The 13,340-nt window shown below is 50.9% G+C and overlaps 1 long non-coding RNA gene across 2 annotated transcripts in view; it reads left to right on the forward strand.

Moving 5' to 3' along the window:
* Nucleotides 1-13,340, forward strand: part of LOC137207992 (uncharacterized) — a 266,590-nt gene that overhangs the window by 123,446 nt on the left and 129,804 nt on the right. The window lies entirely within an intron of this gene.

Below are 13,340 nucleotides of genomic sequence, written 5' to 3' on the forward strand. Positions count from 1 at the left end.
GGATGGGTGGGAGTAAAAATGGATGAATGGGTGGATGGGGAGTGGATGGATAGGTAGGTGAATGGATGGATGCACAAGTGAATGCGTGCAATGTCATAAGGTCTGAACTGAGGTCAGGATGGCAGCAAGATCGCTGCATCCCTCCCTGGGGTAACAGTCTGTCAAGTTTTTGGAGCTTGAGAATTTAATGAAAGCTATGACCCATATCTCCAGAAAACTCCTCACAGATACAAAATGTAACCAGTTTTAAGACAGTGGTGGCCGTTAAGCCTAGCAGCCATCTACAACCCTAGGTGAAGAGTTCCAGCACAGCACAGTTAGTTTCTTTCTATTTCTCAAGGCCTGTCCATGGAGAGGAACCCAGGCCCAGAGGAATGAAGGTGGCTGAGATGGGGTCAGGCATTATTCCAATGGAGGGGTCACTTGTGGATTCATTTGTTCATTGCACAGCATTACTGTGACTTTTCTGAAGGCTTGGGAGAAGATCCTTGTGAGAAGACAAAACTGCCTCTCATAGTGGCAACTGCTTATTATTATTTTATTTATTTATTTATGGCTGCGTTGGGTCTTCGTTGCTGCGCGTGGGCTGGGCTTTCTCTAGTCGCGGCGAGCAGGAGCTACTCTTTGTGGCGGTGTGCGTGCTTCTCGTTGTGGTGGCTTCTCTTGTGGAGCATGGGCTTTAGGCGCGCGGGCTTCAGTAGTTGTGGCACACAGGCTCAGTAGTTGTGGCTCGTGGGCTCTAAAGCTCAGGCTCAGTAGTTGTTGCGCATGGGCTTAGTTGCTCCGCGGCACGTGGGATCTCCCTGGACCAGGGATCGAACCTGTCCGTGTCCCCTGCATTGGCAGGTAGATTCTTAACCACTGCACCACCAGGGAAGTCCCATGGCAAGTGTTTAAAGTGTAAAGTCAAACAGATTTCATTTTTAAATCTCATCTCTAATACTTACTGGCTGGGTGACCTTAGGAAAATTACTTCATCTCTCTGGGCCTCCTCTTCATGTATAAAATAGGGATAGTAATAATCTCTACCCTACTGGGTGCAAATATGTAAACAAGTTTGTAAAGCACATAGCCTAGTGCCCAAGGCATAGTAAATGCTCAATAAATGCTGGCAAACCAGAGGTATCTAAGGCAATGCTGTGTCCCTTAAAGTTCTCACAGTCTGGTAGGAAATACAGATAAGTAAACACAGGCTGATTGGGGCTGTGGTGGGGAATCCTGAGACCTCACCTTTGGTACTCAGCATCCATTTACGTTACTCAGTACCCACTGGTACTCAGCATCCATTTACGCTAATATCTTCTTCTGGCTAGAGGATGCAGAGACTGGAAAGCTACAAGCCACATTTCCCAGTCTCCTCTGCAGATGGGGTTCTGTATGCTGCTTAAGTTCTGCCAATCACATGCTCTCCCATGAGATTCAGAAAGTAGAGGCCATCCGGTTTTTGCCTTCGCTCTCTTTCTGCTGATGAACGTGGTCATGACCACATTTTTTTTGTAGCAACGTATCATGCCTGGTTACCAGTTTCAGGGGTCCAGAAGTGGTGGTAGTGGCCTCCTAATCTCTGGATCACTGCTGTGGTGTGTGTTCTGAAAGCCAACAGTCCCTGTGGTGGCCTTCTGGTTCCCCACCATCCTGACTGGCTGAGGTGGCAGCTCCCTTGGCGGACAAGTTCTGCTCTGTTATTCTGGAGCCCATCCTGCCTTTCTAGCAATTTTGTGAGTGCCCTATCCCCTGTATTCCATCCTTTCTGTATAAAATAACTGGAGGGGTTTCTGGTTCCTGTGGCTGTAATCTGACTCACACAGAGCAGGTGGTAGGACCCCAGTGGATACCTAAACCAGGGTTAGGAGGTCAGGGAAGCTTTATGAAGCCCATGACACCTAAATTGAGTCCTGCAGGGTGTTCGTAGAGTAGTCAGACAAGAGATGGGGGTAGGGAGGGAAGAACACTCCAGACAGAAGGAGCAGCCTTGCAAAGGCTCAGAGATGAGAGAAAACATAGCACATTAGAAGAGTGAGAGGAGTTCAGGTTACCTGGAATGTGTAGGAACAGGGGCGAGGTCACTGGACCGAGCAGGGGTTTTAAGGCTGGCCAAGGTGTTTGAACTGCCTTCTGAAGGTAACGGAGAGCTGCATCTGAGAGCTGCAGGAAATAGTAAATGTCACCCAGCTGCTGTGGGAAGTTGGATTTGGGAAAGAGGAAGTTCCCATGCAGGGCAAACAGTGAGGAGGAGAATGTAGTCACCCAAGGAAGATGTGAGCAACAGACAGAGTTGAAGGACATTGAGGACAAGCCTCCCTGGCCTTGGTGACCAGTTGGGTTGAGGGTGTGGAGGGGGAGGTATAATGGACAATGCTTGGGCTTCTGGCTTTGGCCATTGGGCAGATGGTGGGGACTTCTACGAGGAGGAAAACCGGGGCAGAGGAGCAGTTTAGGGGGAAATTGCCGAGTTCACTTTGGGTGCATTGATTTGAAGGATGCCTGGGGGCCCGTGCAGGGGCAGACATCTGGGAAGCATGCAGACATGTGGTCAGAGAAACGAGGTGCCAGGGCTGAGACAAACAGATTGGATGTGGACAGGGCCCATGACTTGGGAAAATGAGATTCCCAGAGAGTGAGTAAAATATTCATTCAACAAACACTATGGGGGAACCTGAGACAAACCCTGTCTGTTCATTTCTGAATACCCAGCACCTGGTCTAGGACCTGGTTGCTTGTTAAATAAACCAGGAGGAAGCACTGGGGCTGAGCCTTGGAGGATGGGCTGGGTTCTAGCAGGAAGAGATGGGGTGAGGCCCCCCGTTATCCAGCGTGTGAGGCCTGAGCTTGAGTCCAGCTCCTCTGCATACTCATGGTAGGGCCCTGGGCCAGTCATTTTCCCTCCCTGAGCCTCAATTTCCTCATCTGAAAATTGGTCATAAAAGGATGTGGTGAAGATTCAAAGTGATAGCTGTGGAAGCATGTGGCTTGGAACATGGCGGGTGAGGCAGGCATGTGAACAGGCTGCTGAGGGCATGGCTTTGGGGGGGCGTGACCTGGGGCACAGGGTCACGTACTTCCTGGGGTTGCAGGGCCATGTTGGACAGGAGAGAGAAATTGGGATCTGCCTGGAAAACACATCCACAGCTGTGTCCCATGTGGGAAAGGAGACCTCAGTTCCCACCCAGGCCCCCTTCCACCCCACAGCCAGCTGGAGCAGGCGGGCGGGTGGGGAGGCTCAACCCCGTGAGATGAAGGAGGGGGACCAGATGACAGGAACCTTTTCCACAGTCCCTCGGAGCTGCTGGCACTGGGTTCTGGCCACCGTCCCGACCCTCAGATCCTGACTCAGGATCAGGCTATGATCTGTTCCTTCTCTGGCTGTTCTCTTTGGCCAACTAGAGGTTGCAAACTGGAGGCCCAAGGGACTGAATCTGGCCCTTGGGTTGGCCAAATTCGGTCCAAACTGAATTTGTAAATGAATGGAGCCAACATTAAAAAATCTGTAGATATTAGATAAAAACCTGTGTTTCTGGCACCCACTGGAAAATCAGAGGATCTGAAGATCTGATTGCATTGGGTCCCCATTCTCAAGGGCCCACACTCAGCTTTAGACAGGGCATATGCCCCAGTCCCCACCACTCCCTCTTGTCTCTCTGAAACTGGGGCCAAGGAATAATAACTATTTATCATCTTACTCTGGCCCTCTTCACTCATTTAAAATCCCTGCCTGGCCCCTGGTGGCACTGAGTTTTCAGCCCTGAAAAACTGTCTCTTTTCCCTCTGTGACCACCAAGGCCTTGGCCCTGGTTCAAGCCTTGAGCCCCTTAATCTCTGCCTAATGTGAACTCTCCAGGGTCACTGCTCTCCTCTTCCCGTGCTCCACAAGGCCCGGCATCCCGCCCTGGGGGATGGGTGGTGGGCTGAGACTTGGCTCGGCGGCTGGACCCGTGGGAGGCCAACCCACATCTGCTCTGAGATGTGTCAGCTGGGCCTGGTCACACTCTCCGTAGCTCATCCCTGAGGCATGTGGGACCAGGCGCTGTGCTCGCAGCCGGGCCAGGGTGGCAGGCGGGGCTAGGCCCGCGATGTGGTGGATGTCAAGGCTGCACGCAGCAGGCCTGATATTTCAGCTGCAAACACATTGGCTGAAAAGAGGAAAGGAGGAGGGGAGAGAGACAGAGCTGTTTTAGTGGAAAATGCTCAAAACACAGAGGCAGAAAGACCTGAATTCACACCCTTAGATGCTCTGTGGCCTTGGCCAAGTCACTTCATCTCTCTGAGACTCCAGCTTAAGGTGAAGCCAAGGAGAGCAGCCCCCAGAAGTGGTAATGTGGTTGATGTGGGACCTAAAGCCCAGAGGGGCGGCCTAGAATGGAGAAGAAAAAAAATCACAGACTTTGGCGCCAGATCAACTGTCCACCTGTGAGCTGAGTGACCCTGGGCAAGTCACTTCTGTATCTGGACCCCAGAGCAAAGATCATAAGCTCTGTTCCAGCTAAACCCTCAGAAAATTATTCTGAGGGAACAGAGGATTCATTCATTCAACAAATATTTACTGAGCATTTCCTGTGTGTCAGGCGCTGGGGACACAGCAGGACATGAGACAGTCAGAGGTCTCTGCCCCTGTGGAGTTCACACTTTTGTGGGGTGAGCAGACAATAAACAAGATAAATACGTTGTATATTATATTTGAAAGGACCAGTGCTACAGAGAGAAATAAAGCGGGAAAAGGAGACGGGGTGTGCTGGGGGTTTAAATAGGTGGGTGACAGCCTCGCTAAGCAGGTAACAATCTCTAAGAGGTGACGGAGGGAACCATCAGGAGGAAGAGGTTTCCAGACAATGGGAACAGCCACTCAGTGCAAAGGCCCTGAGGTGGGGTGCAGCAGGGAAGAGGCCAGTGTGTCTGGAGCAGAGGGAGCGGGGTGGTGAGGGCAGGGAGCGGGTGGGGACAGGACTTGCAGGACCCTGTGCATCATTGTTTCTCCACATGAGGTGGGAGCCATGGAGGGTTCTGTGCAGAGGAGGGACAAGGTCTGACTTGGGTTTTCACAGGATTCCTCTGGCTGCATGTGGAAAATGGACTGTAGAAGCCAGGACAAAAGCAGGAAAAACAGGGGAGGCGTGTACTGCAATAGTCGGTCCTCTGTTTAGTGGTCATGTTCCTCCCCTGCTCTAAAGTCTTTGTGGCTCCCCACTGCCCCTGGAGAAAGTCCAAACTCCGTAGTATGGCATGCAAGGCTCCCGTTACCTGACCTAGCCTCATCGCTCCTACCTCAGCCCCTCACTCTCTCCACCTCAGCCTTACTAGACATTCTTACCCCACTGTTCTATGAGCTGCGCCTCCTTTTCCTGTGCTGTTCCCTCTGCCAGGAATGCCCTTCTTGTCCTCGCTTTGTGATGCAGCTTCTGTGTGGCTCAGTCCCACTTGAGCTAGGAGTTAGAAAAGCAAGAGGGAGAGAGGAAGTTCTCTTCCCAGGGAGTGGCCGAGGAGGGCCAGACCTTATCTCACTCCTCAAATACACCCCAGGCCTCTGCCAGCTAAGGGCAGGTTCAGGAGGTAAAAGTAGGTCTGTGGCCCGCTCATGCCTGCTGTGTAGTTTGAGCAAGTCACATGCCCTCTCTGGGCCTTGTTTTCTCTGCTCTGTAAAATGGGGAGAATAATGAACCTCCTCACAGGTGGTTCAGACAGTGGTGTCTGTGGGTTAGGGGGCTGTTACAACTGTGGGAGTGATGGCATCCTGGGAGAAGATGTGAACGCACATCTTTTTCCAGCTGCGCCAGGTCCACATAGGGTGGCCCTGAGCTGATGCCAGGGATATCTTGGGGGACGGATCCCTTGGCAGTCCCAGGCATTTCCAACTTGGTCGTCCTTGAGTTACCTAAGCACCCACTGTGCGTCCAGCCCCAGTTCTGTGCCTGGGTAGGGACAGAAGGCCTGGATTTAAATCCCAACTCTGCGGCTTAGCAGCTATGTTTTCTAGGTGAGTTAACTCCTCAGTTTCCTCATCTGTGAAATGGGGAGAATAATAGTATTTATCTCCTAGAGTGATAATAGAAGCCAGTGAGATGATGTAAATATTACACTCAGCCCATGGAGTAAGCGCCTTATCAATGCCAGTTGTTGTTTTTGTTGTTATTATTATCATTACTGCTGTTTACCAGCTGTGGGGACTCCCTGTGCCTTAGTTTTCTTCTCCGTGAGATGAGTAGTAGCACTGCTGCCCTCATGGAGTTTCCATAAGGTTTAAGTGTAAGTGAGTCTAATATGTGTAAATGGTGTCTAGAGCAGAATCTGTACTCGGTAACTTTTTTTTAAGATTTCAAGTGTAGAATTCATTTAATACAATACCATAAGTCATCACTGATCTGTGAATAGTTCCTGTGAAACCCTTTTATCATCTCTCTATCCAAACAAATGCCCATTTGGTTTAATTGAATTTAACAAAACAAATGAGATAAGGAAGAAAATTCCTAGCCTCTGGACATTCACCGCACCCCGATGGGTGATGAGAGATACACATGCTTCTAGTAAAAAGCAGAGGAAGAGCAGCATGATTATATTAACATTTCAAGTCATTATGACTGGGCAGCTGGGTGACCTTGGGCGAGTCCCTACTCTTCTCGGACCCTCGGTCTCCTCTCTACAATGGGTATGAGACCTTCTTTCCTGCCTTGTCTAGCTCATTATGGGATTATGGTTTGGCTCAAACCCATCACAGCTGTCACTTATGAAGTGCCTCCTGTATGCAGAGTAATGTCTGTCATCTCCCTCTCCCTGCCCACGCCCTCCCTCCCGGGAGGGAAGGTTGGGTGCTGCCTGCTTCTCAGGAGAGGACAGTGAAGCTGGAGAGGTGGCTGGAGATGCAGCTGAGGGAGGGAAGGAAGTGGGGGGCTGGGGCAGGCTGGGCTGACGCAGCTGTGATGTCAGAGACAGGCCGCAGGCGGTAGCCAGCCCAGTGTTAACGGTGTGCTTTCTGCTGGCCTGGCCCCGTGCCTCCGGGCGGGGGGGGACTGCCCCCCTTAACCCCTTCCCGGCCTCCCTTTCCCAGACAGCCATCCCCTGGGCCTGGCCTTGCCCACAAGATTCCCAGATTTCACAACTGGGGCTGGCGATGAATCATGTACAGTAAGTCCGGGGAGAGAAACTCCTGGCTGCCCGGTGTCCCCAGGACAGGACAGCCGCCAAGCCTGCCTTCCCTCCCGATGGGCCGAGTGGCTGCCGGGGAGCCAGGGATCATCCCTCTGGGCCGCTGACCAGCTGGGGGGCGTCAGGCAGGACACAGGACCTCTCTAGGCTGCACTGGGAATCAAGGGGTGGGGTTGTCTCTAGGAGACCTGGAGGCTCCGGAGGGCAGGAGGTCGGGTGTGGTGGTGGCTGGTGACAACCTTGAACGCGTCCCTTCACTTCTCTAAACTACAGTTTCCTTATCTGGAGAATGGGGATAATCATAGGACTGACCTCATGGGGCCAGTGCGGGATTAAGTGAGATGATCTGTGCCTGGTGCCCAGCACAGTTAGTGCCTGACAAACACTGTTATTGTTGTTGTGATGTCAAAGCTCCTGAGGACTGTTTAAGACCCTGGAGAAATTATTCAATTCAGTCCTTTGGGAGACATCCCCCCCACCCCCCGACCCCCACGAACATCCACCCACCCCTCTCCTCATGACACAAATTATTCTTATTTTCAAAAACTTCCTTATTACATCAACAAATATTTGTTGAGCACCATTGTATTCTACTGAGTCCTGGAAATACAGCAGTGAATAAAACAGAAAAAAAAAAAAAAACCCTCTGTTCTCATGGAGTCTATATTGTAGTGAGGGAATCAGAAATTTGAGGTCATTTCAGAGACTGATCAGGGCTCTGAAGGGAATAAAGCAGGAGGTGTGATGGAGGAAGCCTGGGAGGGCTCCTCTGAAGAGGTGACAGAAGAAGCCAGTGTGCCAAGGTGTGGAGGGGACAGTGCTTCGGGCAGAGGGGACTGCAGGTGCAAAGCCTCACTGGTGGGAATGAAGGCCTGTCTGGGGATCACCTAGGCCAATGTGACTGCAGTGGAGGGAGTGAGGGGGAGAGGGCACAAGGTGAGCTTGGTGGGGTGGGCACAGGCCCACTGGACCAGCTCTCTGAACCCTGGCTCTTCCTGAAAGTGGTGCTGCCTGGGGCCCGACCCATACCTGCAGGGGCAGGCACTTGACAAGGGCCTGGCTTCTTCCTCCCTGGGGGCCCCAGGCCCAGGAGCAGCTCACTCACATGAAGAACCTCATCTCTGGGGTCACCATGTAGGGCCAGGCGCCCATACTGAGGCTCCAGCTGGAACTCCGATTGCCTCATGGGAAAGCAGAGGGCCTGGGTCAGGTCGGCTTCTTCCTAGCTCAGGGCTTTGGCATTTACATCTCAGAGCCTCAGTGTGCCCTCCCGTGAGATGGGCATGATGCTGCCTCATGGAGGGATGTATACAGTGAAATCCTACTCAGCCAGAAGAAAAGATGAAATCTTGCCATTTGCGACAACATGAGTGGACGTTGAGGGTATTATGTTCAGTGAAGTAAATCAGACAGAGAAAGACAAATACCATATGATTTCACTCATATGTGGCATATAGAAAACTTATAAACAAACAAAAACAAAAGAAATGAACAAACCAAACCAACATGAATCGATAGATACAGAGGACAGAGTAGTGTTTACCAGAGCGGAAGGGGAGGTGGAGAGGGTGTGAAATGGATGAAGAGGATAAACTATAGGGTGACAGATGGAAAATAAATTCTTAGTGGTGAGCACACTGTAGGGTATACAGATGTAGAAATATAATGTTGTACATATGAAACTTATGTCAGTATTACCTCAATTTAAGAAAATAATAAAAAAATAAATAGGTAAAAGGAGGAAGAGGGGGCTTGGCTTCAGTATCTGTTCCTGCTTCCCCTCCCCCATCCTGGGGGGGAGGGATGGGCTTCCAGGGGCAGAGGGTAGTTGGAGCTTTGTTCTGGGGCCCAAGAGGTGCGGTCAGCATGAGGCCTAAGCAATATTCCGAAGAGTGTTTTAAAAATCGTTTATTTACTTCTAGAAGAATCCTTTACCACTTCCCATCAGGTCTTGGAGGTCAGGATGGCTGATGGCATGGGAGGCTGGGGCCTGACGTGCAGCTGGAGAGATGAAATGGTCAAATTACAGTGTCTGCGTACCTGTGAGAAACAACCACAGCCCCTGTGGGATAGGCCAGGTTCTTAGCCCCATTGTGCAGACGAAGAAACCGAGGCCCTGACAGGGGAGGAACGTTGCCCTGGTCTCCCTGCCAGGGAAGGGGCAGAGTTGTGATTTCAGCCCTGGCTTGTGTGGCTCGTGACTGCTCACAGCCCTAGCTTTGCCTGGTGCTGGGGAACTTGGGGCCAGGATGGCCGTCAAAGCCAGATGCTCATGACATGTTAGGCTCCTACACATCTGCAAAGGAAACTGGCCTGAGGTTGAATCAGACCAGGTGCAACCCCTCTTCCTCCTCCCTCAGGCTGGGAGTAATTACCTGCCTGGGTTAATAGCGCCCACTTCCCACTTCCCGCCACCTTTCATCAAGGCTCCCAGAGTTGCCAGGGAGAAATTAACCCTCACAGCAGCCCTCTGAAGTCGGTACTGGAGGCAGATGTATTATTATTATTTTTTTAAGGATCAATCTTTTTTTTTAATGTATTTATTTATTTGGCTGCGTTGGGTCTTCGTTGCTGAGCACAGGCTTTCTCTAGTTGCGGTGAGCAGGGGCTACTCTTCATTGCAGTGCTCAGGCTTCTCATTGCGGTGGCTTCTCTTGTTGCGGAGCACGGGTTCTAGGCGCGCGGGCTTCAGTAGTTGTGGCATGCGGGCTCAGTAGTTGTGGCTCGCGGGCTCTAGAGCGCAGGCTCAGTAGTTGTGGCGCACGGGCTTAGTTGCTCCGCGGCATGTGGGATCTTTCTGGACCCGGGCTCGAACCCATGTCCCCTGCATTGGCAGGCAGATCCTTAACCACTGCGCCACCAGGGAAGTCCCAGATGTGTTATTAAGCCCATTTTTTTTTACAGGTGAGTAAACTGAGGCAGGGCCCATTGCAGCCTGGCAGCCTGTTGTAGCCCCATGACTCAGCAACTAAATCAGTCTCCACTTTCTTCCCATAGGAAGCAGAGGGCTTGCCCCCAGACGCCCCTTCCCCTGGGGGCTGAGCTTCAGGCGAGAGACGTGGCAGGTCTTGGGCACTCCTTGTTCCTACCCTCTCACCTCTCAGAAGCAAGGAGCATGGGCTTGGGACCAGATGGAAGGGGCTGGGATCTGACTCTGCTTTGTGACCCTGGGCAAGTCACTGCCCTCCTCTGGGCCTCAGTTTCCTCCTCAGTAAAGTGGGGATGATCATACCCACCTCCTGGGTTTGTACTGAGCAGAAAGCACAGATCAGACCTCTGATCAAGCTCCATTCCCTCCCCTGGCTCTGGCCACACTGGCCTCCTCAATGTTCTTTGAACACCCAAGCCACTTCCTACCTCAGGGCCTTTGCATGTGCAGTGCCATCTGCCTGGAATGCCCTTCCTTCAGATCTCTCCCTAGCAGGCTCCTTCTCAGCTTTCGTAGCTCAAATGTTACCTCCTAAACCTAGAGTCTCCCCACCGCCCTGCCCTGCCCTAGCCCCTCACTCTGTTTTATTTTCTTAAGGTATTTGTGAAGGTAACTCATCTTTTACCTTGTTTGTTTCCTTGTCAGCTCCACCAGGGCAGGGATTTTTATCTGTTTCATTCACAGTATATTCTCAGAGCTCAGCTCAGTATCAGGTACACAGTACGTGCTTAAGAAATGATTTTTGTTTTCTCCACCTCTTTGCTTGCTAGCTCCAGGGTCAGCTACTAACTGGCTGTGTGCCCCTTGCTTTCCCTCACGCCCCCTTGTCAACTGAGGATGGACTGAGCACCATTCTCTTGAAGGACTCAGGTAGCTTTGAAATTGCGAGGACCTCAGCCTCACATCTCCCCAGGTAATGGGAGTTGAGAGCAAGAAGGGAGGTGAGGGGAGATGAGCCCCCACGGTGCAGACACCCTCTTTCCTGCTGCTCCATGCCCTCCCCTGTTGCCTCAGGTTTATGGACTCACTCCAGGCAGATCCCCACGACCAGCCACCCCCTCCCTTGGCATGTCTGTCAGCGCCCTTGGGGGAAAGAATTTGGAAAGGGGAGGAAGAGAAAGAAAAGAAAGCAGGGTGCAAGGGGATCGTTCCCACACCTGTGTAAATAGTTTGTCATCTTAAAACTTGTCAAATATGCTCACCTTCAATGCCCAGTTCTTGGGCTTGTTTTCCTTGGCAAGGCCCCCACGGGAGTGGAATTTCGGCTGAAGGGAGCCCAATTGTCATCTTCTAAGCATGTTCCCAGGCCGGGGGGCCAGGGAGGGCTCTGGCTGACACTCCACTTCCGTCCCCAGAAGTACCGGAACATTCCTGGGATTTAGGGAGCAGCTGCCAGGCCTGGAAGCTGTCCTAGAGTTCTGGAATGTTGGAATTCAAACAGCCTCCTGCCCATTTTTCAGAGGAGGAACATGAGGCCCAGAGAGGGGAAGGGGTTGGCCTGAGGTCACACAGCATGCTGGGATGAGCTAGAGTTTGCCAAGAGAAGGTGGGATCAGTATCCATCTCCTGTTTTCTCCTGTATTGGGGTAATAGCCCCCCAGTTTCCTACTGGAGAACCTCCTCTTCCGCCATCTCCATCCATGAGGTTTGGGTGGGGTGTCTAGGACACTGCCTCCAGGGGTGGACATATGACCAAGTCTGGCTCCAGTGATTGGTCTAGGGATGCACGTGTAACTAAGCCTGCCCAATGAAACTCGATTCTGGGACTTTGGTTGCTGGGAATTATTTGTGAAAAGAGTTACAGTTTTTCCATTGGATTGAGAGTGAGCAAGTGAAAGCCTGGAGCATCAGGGGACATCATAAGAGAAAAACCTGCCTGAGAGAGATCAACATAGAGCTGGACAGGGTTTGAACCTGTGGATCCAGCCATACCTGAAATTAGACACTCTTGGGTGTTTTAGTTTCATGAGCCACCACATTTTCCGTTTTTGGCTGAAAGTGGTTTGGGCTGGTTTTCCATCACTTGCACACAAAAGGTGCTGACTGACCCAGGGGAGGGAGAAGGGAAGAGATTCCAGGCAGAGGACACAGCATGCATGGTGACCCCGAAACAGCAATGCCAAGGGATATTCGGGTAACAGGGAAAAGAAGGAGAGTCATCCCTGAGGTGAGTTTAGGAGTTTGTCAGGTGGACAAGGTGGGAGAAGGGAGTATCTCTAGCAAAGGGAACAACCAGTGTGAAAGCTTGGAGGGGGGACTAGCTAGCGAAGACTAACCATGTGCCAGGCTTGTGTCGGGTGCCAAGGAACACAGAGATGAAAAAGGCAAAATCAAATCCAGCTACTCCTTAACTGCTCCATCTAAATATGGGCTCTTCTGCTTTCAGAGTTGAGCCATCACACCTCCCTCCTTATGCCCGCTGTGCCCTGCCAGCATGCTGTCTCAGATACTCGAATGCTCTCTAATTGGTATTGGGCACCATTGGGGCCCCCCAGCTTTATTTTATAGGGTGCATAGAGCATCCGTTCACATTCGGTCACATCATGAGAGTTACTCCCTTTGCAGATCTTTTTACAGTCCTTCCTTTACATCATGGAGAGTCTCTGTTTGATGCTAACCTGTTTCTAACACGAAATACTTGCTAATCTCCCTTTGTGAAAAAGAGAGAGCAGGTCTCAGGTTCCATACCTTTGGCACACAGTTTTATCCAGCTAGACTTTTTAAAAACTTTGTATTGAGCTATGGCATACACAAAGAAGCGCTCAGCTTGAATTTTCACAGCTGTATAATTAGCACCCAAATGATCAGACAGAACATCAGTACCCCCAGAGCTCTTTTCTCTCCTCTGTTACTTCCCCTCCTATGGGCATTACTATCCTGACTTCTGTCACCGTGGATCAATATCACTTGTTTTTGAACTTTGATCTTTTTCTATAAATCTGCCTTTTCCAGAATGTCTTATAAGTGGAATCCTGCAGTGCCTTGCCTTTTCAGTCTGCCTATTTTACGCTCGGCATCATGCGTTTGAGATGCATTCTTTCGGTTGTGTGTTATCAGTGCATTGTTCCTTGTTATTGCTGACTAGTATTCTCTTGTATGGATGTACCACTGGTTGTTTACCTACTTACCAGCTGAGAGATATGTGGGCTGCTTCCAGATTTAGTGATTGTAAGTAAAGCCATTATAAACATTTGCAAACAGGTTTTTATGTGAGCATAAATTTTTTTTTTTTTTTTTTTTTTTTTTTTTTTTTTTTGCGGTACACGGGCCTCTCACT

The sequence above is a fragment of the Pseudorca crassidens genome, chromosome 15 (genome assembly GCF_039906515.1).
Source record: "Pseudorca crassidens isolate mPseCra1 chromosome 15, mPseCra1.hap1, whole genome shotgun sequence".
Lineage (NCBI taxonomy): Eukaryota > Metazoa > Chordata > Mammalia > Artiodactyla > Delphinidae > Pseudorca > Pseudorca crassidens.